The sequence below is a fragment of the Staurois parvus genome, unplaced genomic scaffold (genome assembly GCF_062004578.1).
Source record: "Staurois parvus isolate SC_StPar_1 unplaced genomic scaffold, SC_StPar_1.0 ptg000050l, whole genome shotgun sequence".
Classification (NCBI taxonomy): Eukaryota; Metazoa; Chordata; class Amphibia; order Anura; family Ranidae; genus Staurois; species Staurois parvus.
In genome coordinates, this window is record NW_028317846.1 from 1681288 (window position 1) to 1706699 (window position 25412).

The 25412-nt window shown below is 41.8% G+C and overlaps 1 protein-coding gene across 1 annotated transcript in view; it reads left to right on the top strand.

Moving 5' to 3' along the window:
- The first annotated feature begins 1023 nt into the window (after nt 1–1023).
- The window catches only part of ZC3H12C (zinc finger CCCH-type containing 12C), a 216868-nt gene continuing 192479 nt past the window's right edge, over nt 1024–25412 (top strand). Inside the window, exon 1 of the mRNA XM_089666138.1 lies at nt 1024–1144. The gene's annotated coding sequence lies outside the window, so the exon portion shown is untranslated. The remainder of the gene's footprint in view (nt 1145–25412) is intronic.

The window sequence follows — 25412 nt, forward strand, 5'->3', positions numbered from 1 at the left end:
CAGTGGGGCTGTGCTATTTATTGAAATAGCCCTAAGTAAAGAGGGCCATGGAGGTAATCCAGTGTTGCAACGTCCAAGCCAACATCTGCTCTCCTGATGACACCTATGGAGGCTTCAGAGGAGCAAAGTTCTTCTTATCCTCCATTCCCACTGTACAACACAGTGCCACCTTACAAAGGGAAGGATAAACTGCACCTACCTACATACAACTTATGGTACATTAATGTTATCAGTACATTGTAGAAGGTTTTATACAAAAGACTAAAGAATGTGAAACATCTGATGTTTTTTACAACCAGGGCAGATCATTTTTTAAACACTCCTCCCTTCTCATTACAACAGAATTATTTTAGAAATAATTTTAAAATTAAATAATATAAATTACAGAAAAAAAGGACATAAAAAAATGTGATATACCCTAACGTTAGTGGTCAGTGTAAAAATGACCCCATACCTTAGTAGTCAATTCAAAATTGCCCTCTAGCATTGGTGGTCAGTGTAGGTGAGGAGGGAAAATGAATTACTGTTCATTGCTCCAGGAGCCCCTAGCAACCTTAGGGGGAACCCTAGATGAAACGCTATTCACTATAAAGAGTTAATGTTCACTGATCTTATTATAAAACATGAAAGCGCGGGCCACTTCAGTCATCCAATCATGAGAAATTTAATTTTTTTTCTTGCACCTGATTGGGTGAGCAAAGTAAACACACCTTCTTATTTATTAAGCTCTTTGACCACTTTGATGTGAACATCCTCTACTCTTTTATTAAATCAACCCCACGGTGTTCACTGTATCTGTTCAATGACCTTTTAGAGAAAACGATGTCCATCAAACCATCGAACCTTTGAATGTTGATCGAACCAAAGGATCTTTGCATGTGTGGCAAGCCTTCTCCTGCACAGATTGCTCTAGGAATCCACTCCACATCTTCCTACAGTCTATTTGAATGACATATGATATCACTGGAGGTGTGCCCAATTCCTGATGTGGAGGCAGCCTGTATGAGCTGCATTGCTGCTGTCCTACTAGCTGATAATGGAATGATATTATGGGACAGCTCCGTCTGCTTATGACACCAATGGAGACAATCACAGAGAGGGTGCAGGATCTGCAGGAATGCTCACACAGATGTGTCACTGAGAGGTAATTGCTGCAGAGAGCAGTGGAATGAGCAACAGATAGCCAGCTATTGTGCAGTGTGTAAATGTGTAGGATGCCAGGAGATGATCAATGGGATCATTTAGCTGCAACTGATAAGGTATAGATGTAACCAAGTCATTATTTGACTTCATACTGGATTGTGTCAACCTTGCTCCAGCCCTTATAGAGTGAATATAAAAAAAAAATTGGTATTTCAGTTTTGTTTTTTGCAGATGCTGCTGAATTGAACCACCATTAGTTACTCTTCTCAACTGAGTCTCACTTCTCATGTTGCATTGTTCACAGTTGTTGAGAAATAAATGAAGCATTTAGGTGGTAAAATTCACCCACATCTGACAAAAATATCAGTTTTTTGTAGACAAACACTTTAACTTGGCAAAGAGAAACATTAAATATGCAGCAACCTACAGCAGCCAATCAAAATTCATTGCTCTGCCTGTTACAGACTTGAACTGAATTCTGATTGGGTGCTATGCGCTATTATACTTCACCATTGTGTTCACGGCATGGGAATAAGGGGGGCTGTAGTTTTAAATGAAGACTTGACTGTTTTATTGGTACATTGTGGGTCATGAATAACTAGCTAGTGTGTCACTCTCAAATGTAGTAGTATTTTAGATGTGATGCATTCATACTGATACATGCAAATAGTAATGGGCATGTTTAAACTGATGTTGTTTCTGGTTGTTCATCTAGATCAGGTGTCTCCAAACTTTCTAAGCAAAGGGCCCATTCACTGTCCTATAGACTTTAGGGGGGCCAGACCGGAAAATGTCCAAGCGTCAGTTGGAGTAAACAATGCCCCATTTTTGATGTTAGTAAGAGGATTTGAACCCGATTGATGGTGTCATTGGGGAAAATTGTGCCCCATCATTGGTGTCATTGGGCCCCATTCCTGGGTATCATTGGGATGAACTGTGCCTCATCGTTTGTGTCATTGGTCGGAATTGTGCCCCATCATTGGTATCTTTGGGAGGAATTTGTTGGTGTCAGTGGATTAAATAGTGCCCCAAAGGCCAGATAAAAGCAAGCAAAGGGCCGCATCTGGCCCCCAAGCCACAGTTTGGAGACCACCGATGTAGATAAAAGCAAGTTTTTTTATTTAGGAGTGATTAGTCATATTTGATGAAACCCTTGTTGTAGTTGTGTTTACACTGGCTTTTTATGTCATCCTAAATGTGATACTTATAACACTGTATTTTCAATTGTCACCATCAAAAAATATTGCTGAATGAATAATTGAAGATCTCTCAGATCAGATAAAAATACATTTGCAATAATGGAGTAAATGGGCAATATATCAACAAATATTTGCAGAAAAACATTATAAATTTAGACTTGGTAAAATGCAAAACTGTTAAGGGACAATTATAGTGAGTATGTTATATGCTATTATTTGAAAGCCAAGCTCTGTTTTTTGGGGGGTTTTATCAGGGGCGTTGTAATATAAGCAAAAAATAAAAAAGGCGAGAGCAGCTTTTATGGCAATAATGCCATCCAAAGCTGTTTTTCTGCCACAAGATGTCCTCAGTCATCTGGGTTGAATTAAGCTCAGCATCATCCAGCCCAGAAGAGTGAGGACACGTTGTGAGTGTAGGACATCATGGTCCTCCTCCCTGAGGGCCAGCACATCAGCTCTCAACATCATAGAGAACCACTTACTACCAGAACAAAGAAAGAGAAAATGGTTCCTGCATGTCATTTGACCAATCCAAATGCAAATGGAGGAGGTTAGGCTAACAGTAAGGAGAGTGGGGATTCTTTAGGAGAAGTCCAGAGTTGGGCTTCAAAAGTAAACCTATACTGAGAGGATACAGAGGCTGCCCTTGTTCGCCAGTTCTTTTGAAAGTGCTATTTGTGTGTCTGTCATGCTAATCCAATGGCTTCAGTATTTCTAATTTTCTAAGGCAGTACCCAAACAAGTGTGCAGATAGGAGTTTTGGCTTTATTCTGACTTTCTACACACTTGTTCCAGGTCAGTGAAGCAAAAAATATTAAAAAAAAGAGCCCAACAATTCTTAGAAAGAAGTCAGCACCACACCCCCTTTCCCCTTTCCTATCCAACTACAGGTTTTGGAAGTAAAAAGTGACTAAAGAGAAAATAAACGTAAAACGTAACATACTGCTAGAAAGTAGAGTAGACATGCAAAATCTCTTCTGCCAAAAAAACAGTAGGATTTTCCTGTTGTTGGTGTAATTTGTATGGCAGTGCAGGGGCTGACTGACCATTTGGAAACTCGGAGACTGCTCGAGGGCCTGGGGTCAGTAGGGGGCCCCATGAGATGCCCCTGGTACCTTTTTTATAGGCTTTTTTGAGTTTGGGCAAGGACACAGGGGCCCCATGATCCCCTATTGCCAGGGGCCCCATGAGTTGTCAGTCCACCCCTGTGGTAGTGTACACTTCAGATCCTTGCAGCCGGGTGCCAGGGACAATATACAATAATTCCTGTATGCACGTGCAGGAACATTATCATTAGAAACAGCCCAATGACAGATGGTATGGTGGCAAAGATGGAACAGCGACTGACAGCCTAGATTGGTCAGCACTGAGGGAGGGCACCCTCATAAAGTAAGGGTGGAATAATGTGCAAGTATGCTGTGCAAGCATCACAACAGCGGGCACCAGGCTGTGACAGCTTGCGGCTTCACAGCCCGGTGCCCGCTGCGCATTCACATTGGTCCGGCAGTCTTCTGGAAGCTGTGAAGTGTCCCAGGAGACTGCGGGAGAAAGGAGGGGGGCCGAACTTTCGTCTCATTTTGCCGCGGTGAACTGAGCTGGAAGTGGGAGCGGATACTTGTCAAAACCAGGTATCTGCTCCCCCCCAAAAGGTGACAAATATGGCAGTGGAGGGGGGGGAGGCAAATAAGTGGAGCTTCCGCTTTAAAATTCAATTTTCTTTCATGCTTGCTATACTCAATGATTATTTTCATGGTTATTGCATGCACATAATTCCAGATTTTCCTTCTAGTGGTAGACAGTGTAATCATGATCCTTGCTGAACACCTGCTCAGGTACCATCAGTTGCTTGGGGAATTTATTATACTCAGTGAATCCTTAGTTGTGAGCTAACTTGCATTGAATGATTGAAATGATTGATGTCACAACTTAGAATCCTAGTGATGGGTTGTGCTGGACGTACAGGATGCACAGAACGTGTAATGAACAAATATGGCTGCCCCCATGTACATATATAAATTAAACTTGAAAAATATTTCAAATTAGCAATCTATTCTTTTTTATTGAAGCTGTTTGTGTATTGGGTGTACAAATCATTTGCTTATGGCTAGACTATTTCTTAAAGTGAAACAGGCAAGGGAAGGCAACAATTCACAGTGTCAGCCGGCCACGGCTGTTTACACTTACCTTCAACATGATTTCCATTTAAAGTAATATAAAATATGCAATGTATCATAATGCACAAGTGATTGGGTGCAGTCAGACATAACCACAGCACTATGTGTCCTACACAGAAAGCACACAATGAATATTTCAAGGACGAATGTGGCAGCTGACATCTGTATATATAATTCAAAAGTTCAAAGGTCTATTCACACTATTGCTTTACATGCGTTGGTGCAGTGCAATTCCATTCATTTTGAATAACACCACCACTCATCTTGCTATTGGAATTGCACTGCAGTGTAGCACATAAACATCAATGCACTTAAAGCGCAGACCCATTCGTACTGTGAAAAAATAAAGTCAACAGCTACAAAAACTGTAGCTGCTGACTTTTAAAAAAACAGCCACTTACCTGTCCCATGATCTCGCAGTGTCCTCCCCACAGCCCATTTCACCAGCCGTCTAGTGTTCCAGGCGCCGGCATCTTCATTGTGGGCACCGGGCTATGGTAGCTTGCGGCTTCACAGCTGGGCACCCACTGCGCATGTGCGAGAAGCGCTGCACTTCCTGAATGGTCCTGTAGTATTCTGCGACCTGTCCCAGAAGACTACAGGGAGGGAGGGGGGAGGACAACTTCCACTTCTGATCGCTTAAGCGATTGCAGCAGAAGTGGGAGCGGGTACCTGTCAATTTCGGGTACCCACTCCCCAAAAGGTGCCAATCCTTAATGGGGAGCGGGGGACCAGTCTTTAAAGCGGGATTTCCCTTTTTGGGTGGAGCTCCGCTTTAAGCATGCACCATAAATGCCAGATATGGCACATGCACCTTTTTTGGTGTGCAGCCCATTGAAATAAGTATGGCATTTTGCGAGTTAACATGCCTGTGCTAACGCAACGCAATTGTCTGAATGGAACCTAAAAGGTTATGAATACTCAGGGCTTTTTTTTATCAAAAAATAGGTACAGGAACTCCCCCTTTCTGAGTCACTTTATGTTTCCACCCCCCTACTCATCTCCGAGTGCAGCTCCTTTTAGAGAATACTGAGCCAAGTTCATTTTGTGGTGCTGAATAATTTGTATGGAATTTGTTAATGATAACAAGAAAAGCAAAAAAATAGATCCCCTGCAGCCAGCAATAGATTCCCCCCAGCAACAATAGATTCTTCCAGCAACAATGGACCCCCCAAAACAAAATATCACCCTAGCAACAATACACCCCCAATAGCTACAACAGATCTCCTGGCAGCCAGCATCAATAGACTCTGCAGCAGCCAGCTACAATAGACAATAGACCGCAGCAGTAGATCCCTTCCAGCAACAATTGGCCCCTATCAACAATAGATCTGTCACCAGCAACAATAGACCTCTCCAGGAACAATAGACCACCACACAAAAATAAATCCCCTTAAGTGACAATAGATCCCCTGCATCCAGCAACAATAGATCCTACAGCACCCAATGCCATTACATAAATTCAGTGTTGGAGGTGCCGGAACTGCGTTCCCCCGCATCCCCGCTGAAAAAAAGCCCTGTGGACACCTTTAGTACCCTTAGTGGGCCCTAACCCACTTTCTTCAGCATACATGTACTTTCTGTTATTGTAGCTAATTGTAGGCATAGGAGGTGGAACTATAGGCAATATAAAAAAATGACATACAGTATATGATGCTGTCTATCAATAGCATCTCCTTAGCAGTTTCAACTTCCTTTAAAAGCCTAAGCTGTCCAGCAAAAATGGCAGTTCAATTTGCCATAGATGGATCAAAAATCTGCTGAGTCAGCAAAGACTGCTTGAATTTCGATCAGTGTGTTGCCCTACCCATTTGACAGAAATTGATTGTTAGATTGACTTCTATCAAAAGGACAAGTTGGAAAACGTTTGTCAGTCAGCAGCTGCAGCAACGTATTACTGTATTCCTGCTGACAAAATACAGAATTCCACTGTGGGGGGTAATTCCTCCATCCACCTGATGTTTCTGTAGCTGTTTTATCCTTGGTTCACACTGCTGCAACTTCTTATGCGACTTGCAGCTACGAGCAACACAGAAAGTTACATGACAAGTAAAAACACATTCATTTCAATGTGTGCCCCCTTATTTGCTGTGACTCAAGTTGCAGTGACAAAAATTGTTCTTGTACCTTTCTGCGTCTTCCTTGTGACATCACTGCCATAGACTGCAATGTTAAAATCACAAAAATCGCAAGGAAGTAATTTCTTTGTCTTACCTTTGCAACTTTAGCTGCAGCTTCAGAGGGTTTAGTAAGTTCAGTAACGTGTCACACTGTATTGTTATGATTGGCCAAAGTCGCATGAAAGTCGCATTGTAGCCACAAGCAAGTCACAATGCAATGTTGCATGACTTTGGAGTTGCAACAGAGTCTGTTGTTGGACCTATTCATGCATGTCCATTTTCCTGAAGTATGATACAAAAATGTTACTGCATGAAAATGCATTTTTAGTAGAAGTCCCATTTTTTTCCTATGTGGCTGGGCCAAGTCTAAGTATGAGGACCCACCCAAACCGTACTCTCCACTCCTCGCAAGACCTCCTACTCTCTAGCTCCCTTGTCTCCTCCTCCCATGCTTATCTACAGGATTTCTCAAGGGCTTCACCCATCCTCTGGAACTCCTTACCCCAATCTATCAGGCTATCACCTACTCTGCTCTCTTTTAGGAGCACTCTGAAAACCCATCTCTTCAGGGAAGCCTACCCCAACCCCAGCTAATACTGGAATCCCCTACTCTTCCTACCACTCCATCCCCCACAGCTAATTTCCTCTTGTACCACTATCCCTTCCCTCCTAGATTGTAAGCTCCAAGGAGCAGGGCCCTCGAACCCCTCTTGTATTGAACTGTATTGTTACTGTATTGTCTCCCACCATAATGTAAAGCTCTGAGCAAACTGTCGGCGCTGTATAAGTCCTGTATAATAATAATAATACGTAAGTGTGTGCGTTACTAATTGTACACATAGGTGTGAGTGGGCTCTTACACCCCGGTCACATCAAACACAGCTTTGAAATCGTGCGACTTACAGTAAAGTCGCACGATTTCAAAGTCGGATGATATGCCGATTTCAGCTGCAATTTGCAAGACATCTGACACAGGTGTCTATGCCAATCGCACCAAAAGTAGTGCATGTACTACTTTAGAAATCGGTGCGGCTCCGACCAAGGTCGGACCCGCACTAATATTACTGCTCTTATTATGGACAATAAAGTGCGACTTGGCATGCGATTTGAAAGTTGCATGCCAATCCACATCCAGTGTGTACGGGGACTCACTGTTCGTACATAAAGTTAATTTACAACTACATGTCCATCTAAGATGACCCTTTCTGGAGGGTGACAATGCCACAGTGATTTCACTGAAAAGCAAACACTTTTGTCAACCTGTTACAGAAAGTGAAAAAATAAAGGACCTCCTGGCAGGATCAACAAATAATAAAACTTTGGGGGGACTCAGAAAAACAAAAACTGATGTGTTGTCAGCAGAAACAGATTGCATTATATACAGTATGTCATTTTTTTATTTCCTCTTTAATAAAGAAGAAGGTATGGCGCCAGGCAGGTCTCGATGGAGAACTGTAAGAGCACTTACCCTTTAAATAGAGATACTTTATAACAAAAATCTGGCAATCTGTGCATTATCTCTGCCTGAAAAAGAAACAGTTTAATAAAACAACACAATGAACATCACAGTCTGACGTGGAACAAGACGTTAGAACTCTGATCATTCTGCAACTGAGCCATTATTATTTCATGAATTCACAAAGCCACTCTGTGAGCACTGTTGCTGGTTTTACCTTACAAACTGTTTGTGTTGTAGTTCTTCCTAGCAGATCCCAGAGGATTATTTACTGACATAAAACGCTGCAGCATTGCATGTACTGAAGGTCTGAAAAGAAGCTGTTTACATTGCAGATAACTATATTGGAATGGGATCATTTTGTGTCTAAAATTATTATGCTGATTAATGATGAATATATCATTTTTTTTCAAATTTTTAATTAATTGATTATTTTAAAAACGGGGCTTGGGATAAGCGAATTGGGTTGGATTGGCAGAAAAAAAAATCTTGTTACATATTTCCAAACCCCTTTGGGAGCTGAAGTTTAATATTTTTTTCTGGCCTTTTTCAAAGCCAATTTGAAAACTTTTGTTAAAAATGTTTTTCATGGGGAGCAAAAAATTAAATACTGTTCAGCAAATAAAAAAAGTATTGTATGTGGCTTAAAAGCAACAATAAATCCTCATGCACACTGGACGTTTTTACAGCGGCTGTTTTTGGCTTTTGGCATTTTTTTCTGCAGCCAGTAAATTCCCCAACATGTTAACCTATGTATCCAAGAACACATAGGCTTTAATCAGCATTTTTTGGCAGAGGTATTTTTTGGCTGAAAAAAAAACCCCAGTGAGTTTCTAGAGGGGTTTTTAGCTGTAAAAACACTGTAACGCAGCAAAAAGCGGTAAATGCGGCAAACCAGCGTTTTGGAATTTTTTTAGCAAAAATTTTGTGTGTGTATAAAAACGCTAAAAAAGCTAAAAACCTCAAACGCGGAAAAATGTGGCTAAATGCAGAAAAACACTAATGCAAAAATTCTAAAAACCACTGAAAAACTCACAGCTAACACTACCAGTGTTATTAAAATGCCCAGCATGCATGGAGCCTAAAAATACACAAATCATTTAAACAGCATGCTTTGAGAATGCCTTAAAGTGGTAGTAAACTCTTTTTCTATGTTCTTATCTACAGGTAAGCCTATAATAAAGCTTACCTGTAAGCGACATGAATATCTCCTAAATGGGAATTGTTCAGGAGATATTCACTCTTTTTGAGAGCCGGTGCATGCTCACTGAAAGAACGGCATACCCCTGCCATTTCTTCAGAGCACCGCACCATGGCCTTTTCTTTTTGCAAACAGTGGCCAGGGACAGGACATTTAGAAATGGTAGCAACAAACCATACCAATACAAAACTGTGTGGGGTCCCCCTTACAGTTCACAGAATGCTCAGACAGGTATGCAGTCTGGCTGTCCGAGAAAGTCAGCGAATGTGTGCCCACCTCCCCCAACATTGGGATGGTACCTTGCTAAATCTTCTCCAAGCTGCAAGGTACCATGTCCCCATGTTCATGGAGACAAGGGCCTCAGTCTCATATTCTGGTCCCCAAAAAAAGGATGTGGGGGTTTGCAGGGGGACATAAAAGAATCTGAATGCCCTCTTTAATAAAAAGGAGTGCCCTCCCCTATGTGAATAACTGTGGGGTACATAGTACCTCTTGTTACTCATTCACATGTCAAACAGTCAAATAGTAAAAAAAACAACCACCCACACAATTGAAGGTATATGTAAAATGTGCTAACATGGATTTTCCAAAATGGCCACCGCAGCACGTTCGGTTTGCATCTGACGTCACTTCCTCTGACACTTTTCATCATCAAACTGATTTCCTCGTAGGCAGTTTAGGGTGTTTTGTATCCGGAATCTTTGTAAGCACATTTTAACCACTTGCCCTCCTGAGAATTTACCCCCCTTCATGACCAGGCCATTTTTTGCATTCAGGTGCTCTGTTACTTTAACTGACAATTGCGCGGTCATGCAATGCTGCATCCAAATGAAATTTACATCCTTTTTTTACCACGAATTGAGTTTTCTTTCGGTGGTATTTGATCGCCTGTGGGTTTTTTTATTTTTTGTGCTATAAGCAAAAAAAGCCGACAATTTTGAGAAAAAAATAATATAAAATATGTTGGACTTTTTGCTATTAAACATGTCCAGTAAGAAATGTAAAAAATCAAATTGCATCATAAATTTAGGCCAAAATGTATTCGGCGACATCTCTTTGCTAGAAAAAATTCCCATTACGTGTAAATTAATTGGTTTATGTGAAAGCTATAGCGTTTACAAATGGTGGTATAGATAATGGGATTTTGTTTTCTACTAGTAATGGCGGTAATCAGCAACTTTTAGCGGGACTGCGGCGGACATTCTGACACTGGGGGGGGAACTAACTTGGTGTCACTGACACCCCAGTGACACCAATACAGTGATCTGTGCTGGAAAAAAAACACTGACACTGTACTAATGGCACTGGGCAGGAAGGGGTTAATGTGAGGGGCAATCAAAGGGTTAACTGTGTGCTGGGAGTGTTTTACTAGGGTGTGGGGGGTTTGTGCTTCACTGTAAGCACACTGATCGGCATGGCTGTACTGTGCAGAGCCATCCAGAGCAGTGTGCCCGAGCTGACAGGGAGGAAGATTGTGTGTAAACAAAACAATCTTCCTCCCCTCGGAGATGCTCGGTAATCACTGGGTGCCAGCAGGTAATTACCAGCCGGGACCTGGTGATTGACATCCACTACTTCGAATGGCGGAGCAGGTAGGGCACGCGCCCCCTACCCGGAAATGCAAAATCATGTATATACTGTATATATGATTCTGCGCACAGGTGCCACCCTGTACCAGTATATCTGCTATAGGGCGGTCCTTAAGCGATTAACAATAAAGCGTAATTTTATGCATACTGCTGCACTATGGGATATGAAGAAATATAGAGAAGAGGTGACAGTGGAGACAAAACGAAGAATTTAAAGAGGCACATACTTATTAATAAGGTATAAGATGCATGCCTTAAAGGGGAAGTGAGAAGCATGATTGAGGGTTTGAACACTGGAGGTGGATGGTGCACTTTATACACTAAGAAGAGTGTGAAACGTATTGTTGAGGAGATAGATATATATAGATATATAGATTGCAGACACATAATTAAATACTGGAGGGTAAGAGTACATATTGCAAATAGTGGTTGATGTTGATTACACAGTGAATTATAGTTTTGGAGCACATTATGGTTTTTGCAAAGTGAGCACATTGATGTATCATATCATAGAGCCAATTAGAACATACTACACAATATTGGTTATTTAGGTTTTTGGGGAATACGAGCAGTGGAGTAGATGGTAAAGAAACGGAGAAAAGCAACATCGAATTGTACACAATGCATGTTTGTTATGAAGAATCTGGTGAAAGCATAAGGAGGTCTATGATTGTGCGGGGATTGAAGGATAAACAGTGCACTGGTTTTATATATAAGACTAATTACAGTACAAAACTGACAGCACTCCAATTTCCACTGAAGCCTGAAGGTGGTCTTCATAGTCAAGCTGAAGGCTTTAATTTTTTTTTTTGCTTAAACCTCCAGTTTTCATGTGATTACTTTGTCATAGCTGACATCGTGATCAGTATTCTCTCTGATTGGCAGTACCAGATTAAACTCTGTGGAGGCCCCTAGATAGTTAAAACCTTGGGGACCCTCTCGCAGGTTTCTGGAGGTTTCACATGCACATGCTCTAGTGGGATAACATTTATCTAAGTAGTGTGCATATTGGCCCCCAGATGGAGATGATCATCACTACTGTACATTACACATACATAAGTTGCAGCAAACTTTTTTTAGAAACTGACAACCGAAAGAAGATGAGCTTTTAAGGGACAAACTGTAATGTGAACCTGATGACTGTGGTTTACAGTCAGGTCCATAAATATTGGGACATCGATACAATTCTAACATTTTTGGCTCTATATACCACCACAATGGATTTGAAATGAAACGAACAAGATGTGCTTTAACTGCAGACTGTCAGCTTTAATTTGAGGGTATTTACATCCAAATCAGGTGAACGGTGTAGGAATTACAACAGTTTGCATATGTGCCTCCCACTTGTTAAGGGACCAAAAATAATGGGACAGAATAATAATCATAAATCAAACTTTCATTTTTTAATACTTGGTTGCAAATCCTTTGCAGTCAATTACAGCCTGAAATCTGGAAGGCATAGACATCACCAGACGCTGGGTTTCATCCCCGGTGATGCTCTGCCAGTCCTCTACTGCAACTGTCTTCAGTTCCTGCTTGTTCTTGGGGCATTTTCCCTTCAGTTTTGTCTTCAGCAAGTGAAATGCATGCTCAATCGGATTCAGGTCAGGTGATTGACTTGGCCATTGCATAACATTCCACTTCTTTCCCTTAAAAAACTCTTTGGTTGCTTTTGCAGTATGCTTTGGGTCATTGTCCATCTGCACTGTGAAGCGGCGTCCAATGAGTTCTGAAGCATTTGGCTGAATATGAACAGACAATATTGCCCGAAATACTTCAGAATTCATCCTGCTGCTTTTGTCAGCAGTCACATCATCAATAAATACAAGAGAACCAGTTCCATTGGCAGCCATACATGCCCACGCCATGATACTACCACCACCATGCTTCACTGATGAGGTGGTATGCTTAGGATCATGAGCAGTTCCTTTCCTTCTCCATACTCTTCTCTTCCCATCACTCTGGTACAAGTTGATCTTGGTCTCATCTGTCCATAGGATGTTGTTCTAGAACTGAGAAGGCTTTTTTAGATGTCGTTTGACAAACTCTAATCTGGCCTTCCTGTTTTTGAGGCTCACCAATGGTTTACATCTTGTGGTGAACCCTCTGTATTCACTCTGGTGAAGTCTTCTCTTGATTGTTGACTTTGACACACATACACCTACCTCCTGGAGAGTGTTCTTGATCTGGCCAACTGTTGTGAAGGGTGTTTTCTTCACCAGGGAAAGAATTCTTTGGTCAACCACCACAGTTGTTTTCCGTGGTCTTCCAGGTCTTTTGGTGTTGCTGAGCTCACCGGTGCATTCCTTCTTTTTAAGAATGTTTCAAACAGTTGTTTTGGCCATGCCTAATGTTTTTGTTATCTCTCTGATGGGTTTGTTTTGTTTTTTCAGCCTAATGATAGCTTGCTTCACTGATAGTGACAGCTCTTTGGATCTCATCTTGAGAGTTGACAGCAACAGAATCCAAATGTAAATAGCACACTTGAAATGAACTCTGGACCTTTTATCTGCTCATTGTAATTGGGATAATGAGGGAATAACACACACCTGGCCATGGAACAGCTGAGAAGCCAATTGTCCCATTATTTTTGGTCCCTTAACAAGTGGGAGGCACATATGCAAACTGTTGTAATTCCTACACCGTTCACCTAATTTGGATGTAAATACCCTCAAATTAAAGCCAACAGTCTGCAGTTAAAGCACATCTTGTTTGTTTCATTTCAAATCCATTGTGGTGGTGTATAGAGCCAAAAATGTTAGAATTGTGTCTATGTCCCAATATTTATGGACCTGACTGTATATAGGGTGACACCGGACCCGCTCCAAGAAAAGGTAAGTTGTAAAGCAAGCCGACAATCCCCGCTGGATGGAGCGGATCCATCCTGCGGGGATCGTCGGTTTGCTTTACAACTTACCTTAATGTGGAGCGGGTCCGGTGTCACCCTTGTGCGGACTGCACCCCCCCACACCTGTCTCGGGACACCACTAGTCTGGTCTGATCTGTAGTCTGCACTGCATATTGTAGGAGGCTGCATTGTGGAGACCAGGATGGAGAAGACAGAAGCAATGAAGGATTCCTCTAGTTTTGCATTCTGCTTTTTACAATTGGCTGGCTGGGATTACATGGAGTGTGGCTGAATGGGGGCTGCCTACTTTTTAGAAAGACATGATCTGCTTTTCCAGTGTTTACATGTGTGCAGTGGAAATCATCATTGCTGACTCCATTTTCTGCATACGCGTTTCCGGTTCAATGACTGAGAAAATGTTAAATCCAGAAGCAGCGAATCAACATGCATTTTTAGACGAAGTTCAGCAGTGGCAGCTTTCATTATTCGGCCTGCATAGGTTTCCTTGAACTAGGGGAAAGAAGACATGTGCATCGATTAGAACTCTCCACAAACTCCAGAAGAAGGCATAACAAAGTAATTTGGGCAGCTGGAGCAAATTTTGTCAAAAGTGGGGAAATCCTCCATTACCCCAAAAAACTGGATCAAAACCTTGATCAAATATTTTCCATAGTGTTTATTTGATCCTATAATTGTAATAGCTGGTAAGCTTAGGTACTTCAAATGTCCTTTGATAAAGTTTTCATGAAAGTAGGACTTGAAGGACAATTTACTTTTTAGAGCAGAGGTCTCCAAACATTTCAAACAAAGGGCCAATATATGGTCCTTCAGACTTTAGGAGGGCCGGAATAGGGTCAGTGAGGATAAAAATTTTCATGGGCCTAGCATTAGTAAGAATAAACATGGCCTCAGGGTTGATGGTCAGTAGGAGTAGTGCCACATCATTGGTTATAGTGGAAAGACTAGTACACCATCATTGGTTTCAATGGAAGAAGTGCTGCCCAATTGTTGGTCTCAGTGGGAGGAATAGTGCCCCAAGGGTTGGATAAAGGATAGCAAAGGGCCATATCTGGCCCTCAGGCGCAGTTTGGAGACCCCTGTTTTAGAGCAACTCATAACTGTACCATGTTTAATGTGTGTTTGGTTTCTTCGATAGATTCAATTACCTCTGATTTCCTCTTGACTTTATTGTGCCCTCCCGACCCCACCCAGTGTGATCTGTTAACATGTGCAGCTCCTTTTTCAGAATACCTAATGGTTAGGAATGAGGATTTGCTACAAAACCAAGATCATGGTGAAGTTTTTTACAAATTTACACCAGCAAATTATTTTAAGCTATAATGCTTTGCATGGTAGATGAACCATGCCCAGCAGGCTTACTAAAAACATAATAGGGGCTCAAGGATAAGCCACCCCTCTCATTATTAAAGGGTGGGATCAGACCAGTCCAGGGGCGGACTGACCATTTGGAAACTCGGGTCAGTAGGGGGCCCCATGAGATGCCCCTGGTACCTTTTTCATAGGCTTTTTTGAGTTTGGGCAAGGACACAGGGGCCCCATGATCCCCTATTGGCCGGGGGCCCCACAAGTTGTCAGTCCACCCCTGGACCAGTCACAATGTCAGTGTGGTGGAGCTTTTGTAGGGAGGGGATAGGGAGAGCTGACAAACTGCTGTGAACTGCTATTGTGGAGTCTTTTTTGCCCCCCTTCCCCCTGGTCATTGTTCAAGAAAAAACTGTACGAAACAGTGTGCACCAAATCCAGTTAACATATCACTCACATCCACTGCACCCCCTATCCCCAAAGTAAGAATAAAAGTTAGGCATGCACCTGTTAGGCCTATTCTCCCTATCCATTTTTTATACAGCCATATCATCAGCAGGCTGACACTCTTATTCTTGTATAAAATCACCTGCCTGTGCCTTGTGTCTCAACATTCCAGCCTAATCTTGCTCATTAACACTGTCCTACCTCTGGCCAATTTTGCACAGCCTACTAAAGGAGAAGAAAGAAAAAGTGTGAGCGATCAAAGAGGATGAAATAGAAAAATTTGGAAGTGAGTGTTGTTCACCGTTACCTAATGCAACTTTTTGCTTATGGTGGGGAGTCCAAAATGAGCCTTGGTCTCTTAGGTCCCTGGCAAAGTCCTTCTGATGTGGGCGATCGGCAGTTTTAGGAGGTCACGCTTTGTTTTCACACATTTTATGTGTAGCTGGTCTAGACAATAGGATGCAATAGTGTTTATTGCTGCAATGATAAAGTGGTACTAAACAATATCCTTATTCACCAAAAATAATCCTTACACATCCACTACTTAATGGCCCTGTAATCTATGTTGCACTAAATTACAGATGCAGATTGCAGATGACACCGAGCTGTGAAGTGGAATAATGTCCTTACAGGATGTCTACAACTTACAAGCCAACCTCAATGCACTCTTTATTGGGCAACTATGTGGCAAATGAGGTTTAATGTTGATAAATGTAAGGTTATGCACTTGGGGGCTAAGAATATGCATGCATCATACATACTAGGGGGGGTACAACTGGGGGAATCAGTGGTGGAGAAGGATCTGGGAGTTCTGGTAGATCACAAGCTTAATAATGGCATGCAATGCCAAGCTACGGTTTCTAAAGCGAGCAAAATCCTCTCGTATTAAAAGAGGTAAAGACTCCAGAGAGAGAGATATCATATTACCCCTGTACAAATCATTAGTAATACCTCATCTGGAATATGCAGTTCAGTTCATATTTACCGCAGAACATATTTTCTTTGCTTGGGTACGTTCCATATAGTGGGAATATGAAGAACATAGCCACCCTCTAACAGGAAGTCAGATCACAGCACGAAAAAAATGGAGATTTGTAGGTGGCCAAAAGCAACAGAAAGTATTGTTGAGTATTGTTGAGTTCAGAATACATCCTTTTTTTTTTAAATCAGAGTTTAATGTCACTTTGATATGCATAAACAGTTTTCAGTTTGTAAAAATAATTCTTACAAAACCTATATCCGTTATACAGGTTCATTTATTCATGCTGTTAGTGTTTTGTCATTTGGGTCTGTTATACATGGAAGAAATATGAGCGTTCCCTATCACTCTAGTGCTCATTACACCCACTGGATACTGTGTAATAAGGACCCTGTGATCTTGGTGCAGCCACTTAGGTTGTTCAGGACTTGTTAGTAAATGGCACAGCTGACAGCCCAGCAGTACAGCTAATTATGCTCTGTGGTCACTAAGTCCTATCACATTTACAGTAATAGTTTCCCTGGTAAAAACACAGGGCTTCAGGGCTTAGATGGAGACAAGAAATGTAGTTTTAATCTTACGTAGACCATAGTTATTAGGTCAGAGCTGTAAACAGATCATTTTTTAATATTAACCCCTTCCCAACAACACTCTGCATTATAACCATGAGCAAGGCTTTGGTATGGATTTTAAGGGGGCCCTTACATCAAAAACAAGTTGGGTGCAGGACCTCCTCTAGCATGTAGATGGCACTGTACCATCATATAGGTGGAGAGCAGTCCGATAGGGGAATTGTGCCCTTATGGACTCCATCAGTGACTCGGAAGAGCCAGCTGTCCAATGAGATGATGCTGCAACCTTCTGGGACTTCAGACAACCATCTTGACCAGGAATCTTATATATAGGGTCTCCTGTTTTAGTAGGGCATGCCTGGAGTGAGTGGTAGGTCAGGGATAGAGATCCCACTGGCTAGGTAAAGTGAATAGTGCAGGGAGAGGTCATTGACGACTAGAGTCAAAACAGGGACAACCTGCATAGAGGAAACAGCCTGGTATCCAGAATAGCTACGTGGGGCTTCTCTTAGAACCGTACAGTGCCATTCAGTATGCCGCAAACTCCTTCAGCAGAAACCATCCTCCAGCACTACAGTCCTACAAGCCTGGAAATACTATGAAATTAGGATTCCAGCATATTTCAATGTCTGTAAGACCCTGTCATCATTCATTACTGTTAATCTATGCAGTACTGTGTATGTAATATACCAACAATATACCAAATAATTACTGTGTATGGTCTCTCCCTGACTAGGTGCCTAGGGCCTAAGGCCCACCTACATCGGGTCACCCTCAAAATATATACAGACCCTTATCTGAGCATGCAGTCTGGCTGGCCAGGAAAGAGAGGGGAAGCAAGTGTGTAGTCCAAGCTTTCTAACCATACCAGGCCACGTGGCTTCCCTACATAAATGAAAAGGGGTCCATAGTACCCCTTGTTATTCACTTAGGAAAATGAATGTTGACAAAGTCCTGTATTAAACAAATATGTAAATAAATAAGCATTGCACACGCCCTCTTCTTCCCCATGGAAACCCAATATCAATCAAGTCATCCAGTGACGTGGCTCCATTGTCAATCACAATAAATGACACCCCAATCACCCATGGACATGATGACCCTCACAAAGATTCTCTCCTGCCACACTCTCGCTGAAAATGACAGCTACCTGTTGAATGTCAATAAACCTGCCAGGAATGCTTGCTGACCTCATTGACCACATATTATCAGGATCATATGTAGACAAAGCCGTAAGCTCAACCAGGATTCCCTGTCCACTTTGTTTACAAACAGAAGCAGGCCTGGGATATGTTGTTTAGCCACAGATGTTTTTCTTCTTTTTTTGCAGGAGTAGATCCTACAGGTGCACCACTTCACATGCATGTTTGAACCATCTCCCAAGCATGTTATTTAATATTTAAAAGAAAAAAATTGCTGTCCATGTCCCCCATAGCAATGTCCAGCAACCCATACCCTTTTTTACCAAAAGCTTGCAAATTGGCCTTGAAAAGGCCAGATAAAAATTGAAGATTTAAATTAGATTTTAGTGGGATTCAGGCCCTATGTTCAGGGAGTTGCAAACTTTTCCATGCACAGTCACCTAATCAAACTTTGCTCAGTTCTTTCATCACTAATTTTGCAACCTAATTAGGCATCATTACGTGGCCGAACTGAGAATAACAAAGCACAAAATGCAGGTCAAAATGTGGAAGTCTGCTTTGGGTCCCTCCTGGCAACAGCGTTTTGGCAGAAAAAAACTGCTTGATACATGTAAACGCATGTAAACATGTTTAGGCGCATCAAGCACTCGGGCGTCAATTCATTTAATTGACCGGAATAATAATTTATTCTGGCCATTGAAATGGTTGTACGCTCAGGCGATTGACACACCTAGCGTTAACATGCATTTACACGTGTTTAGGCGTATCAAGCGTTTTTTCTGCCAAAATGCTGCTGCTCCTGGACACACTGTCAGTGAGGTTTTTTTTTCTGCTTTTAAACCCCTATGTGTGCATGGACACATAGGCTAACATGAAGGGGTGTTTAGAGGCAGGAATGTCAGACATCTCCACAAGCAGTATTTTTAATACCTTTTTAATGCATTTGGCCTAACAAAGCAAAGAGAATACGTGTGAATGGAGAAGTGTCTGGTCATACGACTTTGTCAGGTCATGTGATCTTGTTCTCTTCCCAGCTTTTTAATAGAAGCATTTGTAAAGCACATTGCCATGCTTTATAAAAGAGCAGTTTTTTTCCTGTGATATGGATGTTGCAGTAAGGCTATATAATTATATGAACCCCATGGTATACAATGGATATAAAAATTCTACACACCCCTGTTAAAACGTTTCTGTGATGTAAAAAAAGTGACAAAAATAAATCATTTCAGAACTTTTTCCACACTTGACTTGGCAATATCTGTCCATTCTTCCTTGCAAAAACACTCCAACTCAGTCAGATTGCGAGGGCATCTCCTGTGCACAGCCCTCTTCAGATCACCCCACAGATTTTGGATCGGATTCAGGTCTGGACTCTGGCTGGGCCATTCCAAAACTTTAATCTTCCTCTGGTGAAGCCATTCCTTTGTTGATTTGGATGTATGCTTTAGGTCATTCTCATGCAGAAAGATGCAGTTCCTCTTCATGTTCAACTTTCTAGCAGAAGCCTGAAGGTTTTGTGCCAATATTGACTGGTATTTGGAACTGTTCATAATTCCCTCTACCTTGACTAAGGCCCCAGTTCCAGCTGAAGAAAAACAGCCCCAAAGCATGATGCTGCCACCACCATGCTTCACTGTGGGTATGCTGTTCTTTTGGTGATGTGCAGTGTTTTTGCACCAAATATATCTTTTGGAATTATGGCCAAAATGTTCAACCTTGGTTTCATCAGACCATAACACATTTTGCCGCATTCTTTTGGGAGACTTCAGATGTGTTTTTGCAAAATTTAGCCGGGCTTGGATGTTTTTCTTCATAAGAAAATGCTTCCGTCTTACCACTCTACACCATAGCCCAGACATATGAAGAATACTGGAGATTGTTGTACCACACAGCCAGTACTTGCCAGATATCCTTTAATGTTGCTGAAGGCCTCTTGACAGCCTCCCAGACCAGTTTTCTTCTCATCTTTTCATCAATTTTGGAGGGACGTCCAGTTCTTGGTAATGTCACTGTTGTGCCATATTTTCTTGATGATGACTGTGTTCCATGGTATATCTAATGCCTTGGAAATTCTTTTGTACCCTTCTTCTGACTGATAACTTTTAACAATGAGATCCCTCTGATGCTCTGGAAGCTCTCTGCAGACCATGGCTTTTGCTGTAGGATGCAACTAAGAAAATGCCAGGAAAGACCTACTAGAACAGCTGAACTTTATTTGGGGTTAATCAGAGGCACTTTAAAAATGATGGCAGGTGTGTACTGACTCCTATTTAACATTATTTTTGAATGTGATTGCTTAATTCCGAACACAGCTACATTCCCAGTTATAGGAGGGTGTGCACACTTATGCAACCACATTATTTGAGTTTTCTATGTTTACTCCCCCCCCCCCCCCCCCCCCAAAACATTTCAGTTTGTTTTTTAATTGGGTTGTACAGTTTATAGGGCACATTACAAGGTGGAAAAAGTTATGAAATGATTTATCTTTGTCTCATTTTTTTACATCACAGAAAACTGATCTTTTAACAGGGGTGTGTAGACTTGTTATATCCACTGTGTATATGAGTAATGATGACCCCCGAAGGAGCCGCTGGAAGTTAACTCACTGGTTCCAGTCCAAGTAGCACACCGACAAACTCAGGCTCCAGTCTAGAGGTCTTTTAAGCTTTCAATGCTGGGAGGAGGATTGAGGGTATAGGATACCAAAGGCACATGAAAAACTCTGAGGACAGCTTCCTGAATATCTTATCCCAGCAGTATTAGTAGTAGAGCCAGTGTGAACAGTCACAGTCTTTAAAGCAGATCTTCATCCTCCCTCTCATTTTTCTTTTAACCGCTGCTTACCTGGTTGCAGGTCCTATACCATTGAGATACTCACCTGCCCAGCCGATGTGTCCTGCAGAATCTTCTCAGAATTTATCTCCCGCTCATTCCCACACCACCTTCTTCTTGTGTGACGTCATCGGGAGGCTGCTGGCTCTTCTGAATTCAGCCGGTGGGCCTCCCGATGATGCTCTGCTATGCCCCCCATCCTTTGTCAATGAAGTTAGTGCATGTCCTTTGCCTAAGCGAGTGACTTGCATAGGGGGGTGAGTCAGAAGATTTTTAAATGAAAAAGGGATAAACAAATAAAGAGTGCTTTGCACAGTGGAAGGGGGGGGGGGGCCGGGGTAGTGAGGAGGTTAACGTGAGGGTCCAGATCTGTTTAAGTAGCACCTCCTGCCCTTTTAACCCTCAATGAATGCTTCAGGACCTGAAGCTATGAGTAAAGGGTCCTATTCACAATGTTAAGGCGGCAGCCCCAGTCCAGCTGCCCAACAACATTCCTCCATGGAGGATTCCTTCTCCAGCCAAGCTTCCACTGGTAAGTTTCTGCTAGTATCTGCTTCTCTGGAACACCAATAGGGCCTAGTAGCTGCTTCTCTGGAACACCAGTGAGGTCTAGAATCTGATGCTCTGGAACACCAATGAGGCCTAGTATCTGCTTCTCTGGAACACCAATGAGGCCTAGTAGCTGCATCTCTGGAACACCAATGAGGCCTAGTAGCTGCTGCTCTGGAACACCAATGAGCCCTAGTAGCTGCTGCTCTGGAATACCAATGAGGCCTAGTAGCTGCTTCTCTGGAACACCAAAGAGGCCTAGTAGCTGCTGCTCTGGAACACCTATGAGGCCTAGTAGCTGTTGTTCTGGATCACCAATGAGGCCTAGTAGCTGCTTTTCTGGAAACCACACATTCTTCCTCCCAGAGGGAAGCCCCAGGAAAAAGAGAGGCTGATCAGACCCTCCCAAATATTTATCTTCTCCCCAGCCACAGCTTCTGGATCAGCCTTCCGGGGATTGGCTAGGATCCAATAAATATTCATAACCCCAAAGGTTGATCCTCCCACTCTATCTGCTGGAATTTTCTTCCAGCAGAACACAGGCGCAATCAATCACCAGGTTTAGGGAAAACCTGAGCAGACCTTAACCTCCCTGGCGGTATTCCCGAGTGTAGCTCGGGGTAAAGTTTCAGTACCACAGGCGGTAACTCCGAGCTACGCTCGGGCTTACCATGCGGCGCTGCTCCGGGATCTGTTCTTTACTTATCTTGTCCTGCGCTCCCGCGATGTCCCCCCTGCAGTGTCCCTGGCAATGTCATCTGGGTTCCGTCCCCTGTGAGCGTCGGGACGTACGGGGTACAGAACGGCGGGAAATTTGAAAATGACAAAAAGTGACATTCACTAAATACACTAAAATCACATACTGTATCAAAGCATTTCACATACATTTTGTCCCTAGTGCTTTGTCCTGTGCCCTGCCTGCATTTTGACTGTTCTTTCTGCCTGGAAACTGAGAAATGTCCATGGCGTCCAAAAAGCGTCCCTTTAGGTCAAAAGCGGTTTCAGACCAGCTAGAGAACAGCGATAGTAAATTAGAACCACTTGCAGAATTGAGTGATAATGATTCGTGGGGGAAATTCGTCATCAGACACTGAAAACGATTTTGCGACTTTGCTCAGTGATGTGTGAACTTGGCGCTATATTTCAAATTTCAGTGTTTTTGGTTTGATTACAATATTGAATTACATTTATTATAATTATATTATTATTTTTTATTATTATTTATTAAATTATAATTTATGATTTCGTGTTTCAAATTGTAACATACCCGGGATGTTTACTAGACTCTTGTTCGGACAGATTTCAGTGAGTTATTTCTAAAAATTACAGGCCTACAATAAAAAAATACATATTTCCATGCAAAAAAATGTACCGCTTTGAGCACAGAAATACGGACATAATCAGACCGCTAGGGAGGTTAAAGATAAATTGCAGCTTGGCTGGCTAAAAGAAAGCCATAGCACCACATTTAGCCAGCCCATGGCGGGCCCTACATACTGTATAATAGAATTAAAATTAGGAACACAATTTGGGAGTAAAGACTAGTTAGTCTTACATGAAGTCACAATTATGGCACACACCTATATGCTGGGAGGCATTGCTCTCCTGGATCTTTGTTGTCTTATGAAAGTGTTCTGCAAACACGGTAGGAAATAGCCAGCAGTTATTTAAAAGATGCCATAGTGAGCACTCAGACCTCTGTGCTGTAATACAACTGGATATGTAGGAAAGAAAAATCCAGCCTGCTGGAGCTGCAGGCATTCTGTGTTCTGTACACTTGTTAGTATAGATTAGAACCGAACTCTGGGTATAACATTATTCAAATTAATAATTCTCCTGGAATATATAGTCATGTATGTCTGCTTTTCACACTTGGTGAATTTACTAAAGAAAATGCATCTATACTGAAAGCAATAATAAACTCAATACAAAAAAATTTAATATTTTGCAGCTTACCAATCATTCAATGTGGTGGCTGCATTAGTTTTCTTTTTTTAGGCTTTTTTCGCCTCTGTGTTCATCTAGTGATCTGGCCAGTAACACCTCCTGTATTAGGCTTTATGTACATGAGCCTACCCTGACTGCCGGCCGCAGGAAACCGCAAAGCAGACGCGGTTGCAGCGTTTTTGTCGTTTTTTGCATTTTCCCACGGTCACCTAAATGCAGCAGCTCCTAAACTCTACTAAAAGCCTATGTGTACATGGACACATAGGCTTTTATGGAGCTGAGTTTAGCAGCTTTGGCAAAACAAAATGCCAAAAGCGCCAAAACTTGAGTTTAGGAGCTGCACGTGTACATGAAGCCTTATGAACATTTTGACCACCGACTGTGGGAAAACGCAGTAAAAACACGGTATCGCGGGTGAATCGGTTTTACTGCATTTTGCATTTCCCAGTGGCCGGCCTTCAGGATAGGCTTATGTACTTGAAGTCTTAGAGTGCTCCCACTCTGGATGATGGAGAACAGGGGAGCACATTTAGACAGCAGCACTGTCAGTCTGGGGTAAGAGGAGTGTTAGATGTGCTAGCAGATTTAGACTACACTAACATTACAAGACTGAAACCAAACTATTTTACAAGCAGTAACAAATTTTCCATTTTGGAATAAAGGTTTTACATAAATAAATAAAAGCTGACCATTGTAAACACTCTTGCCAGTGGTAAATGGTTTGTCTTAACCCTCTAACTGATAAATTTGGAGGACAGCTTGTTCTGTTGAAAAACAACAGACTTACTGGCCAGATCGTCAGATTAAAAGAAAAGAAAGCAAGCCTAAAAAAGAAAACTAAGACATCCATCACATCTAAGGCTCCGTTCACACTTATGCAGTTTGCTTTTTGCCTGTTTTGCAGTGCTTTTTGCAGTTTTAACATATATTTTTTACATATATTTCAAAATGCATTCCAAAATTGTAGATTTGTATTTTTAAAGACATACAGTATATTAGAAAATTTATTTTTAAAAATATTTTTCATATATTCGTATATTTTGTAATAAAAACGCATTTCAACATACAATAAATTATTTATATATATATATATATATATACACTGAAATATATTTTGAAACATATTGAATATAGCCAAAACTGTAGTATTTCACATATATGTCAATATATTTGGGAAGAATATTTTTAAAATATATTTCAAATATATTTTTCTTGCATATGGGCAGGTTTAATCCCCAAATTTTGACAGTCACAGGACCCTCCAACAATGAGGAACTGGATAGACAGGATTGTGTAGATAAATAAGATGGAGGAGTTATACCATATAGATGAAGATAGAATGGAAATTTTAGAAAGGACTGGAGTAGGTGGTAGGATTTTAAGACATCTGAAAAATAACTTGAAGCGATGGGTTCCCCCGGAGTTGGAGAATTAAACTGAATAAATGGGCAGCCGCAAAGTGAAGAAAGAGAATATAGAGCTCAGACTGAGATTGGTAAAAGGTAGGAAAGAAATGGAAAGAATTATTTGGACAGGGGTAATTTATTGGGGAGGGGAAGGAAGGATAAGTGGGGGTGGAAATAGGGGTAAAGAAGTTATTTGGATTGTATGTGTTTTGATAAATTATATTAATTATATTATTGTTGATCTATGTATTGATGTATTGAAATAAAATTTAATAAGAGACATTAAAGCGGAACTCCACTCAAAAGGGGGAGTTCCGCTTTAAGGACTGCTCCCCCCGCTCCTCATTAAGGATTGGCACCTTTGGGGATCGGAGGGGGGGGGGAGCGGGTACCTGAATTTGACAGGTACCCGCTCCCACTTTCGATCCGATCGCCTAGGCGATCGGAAGCGGAAGGTGTCCTCCCTCATTCCCTGTAGTCTTTTG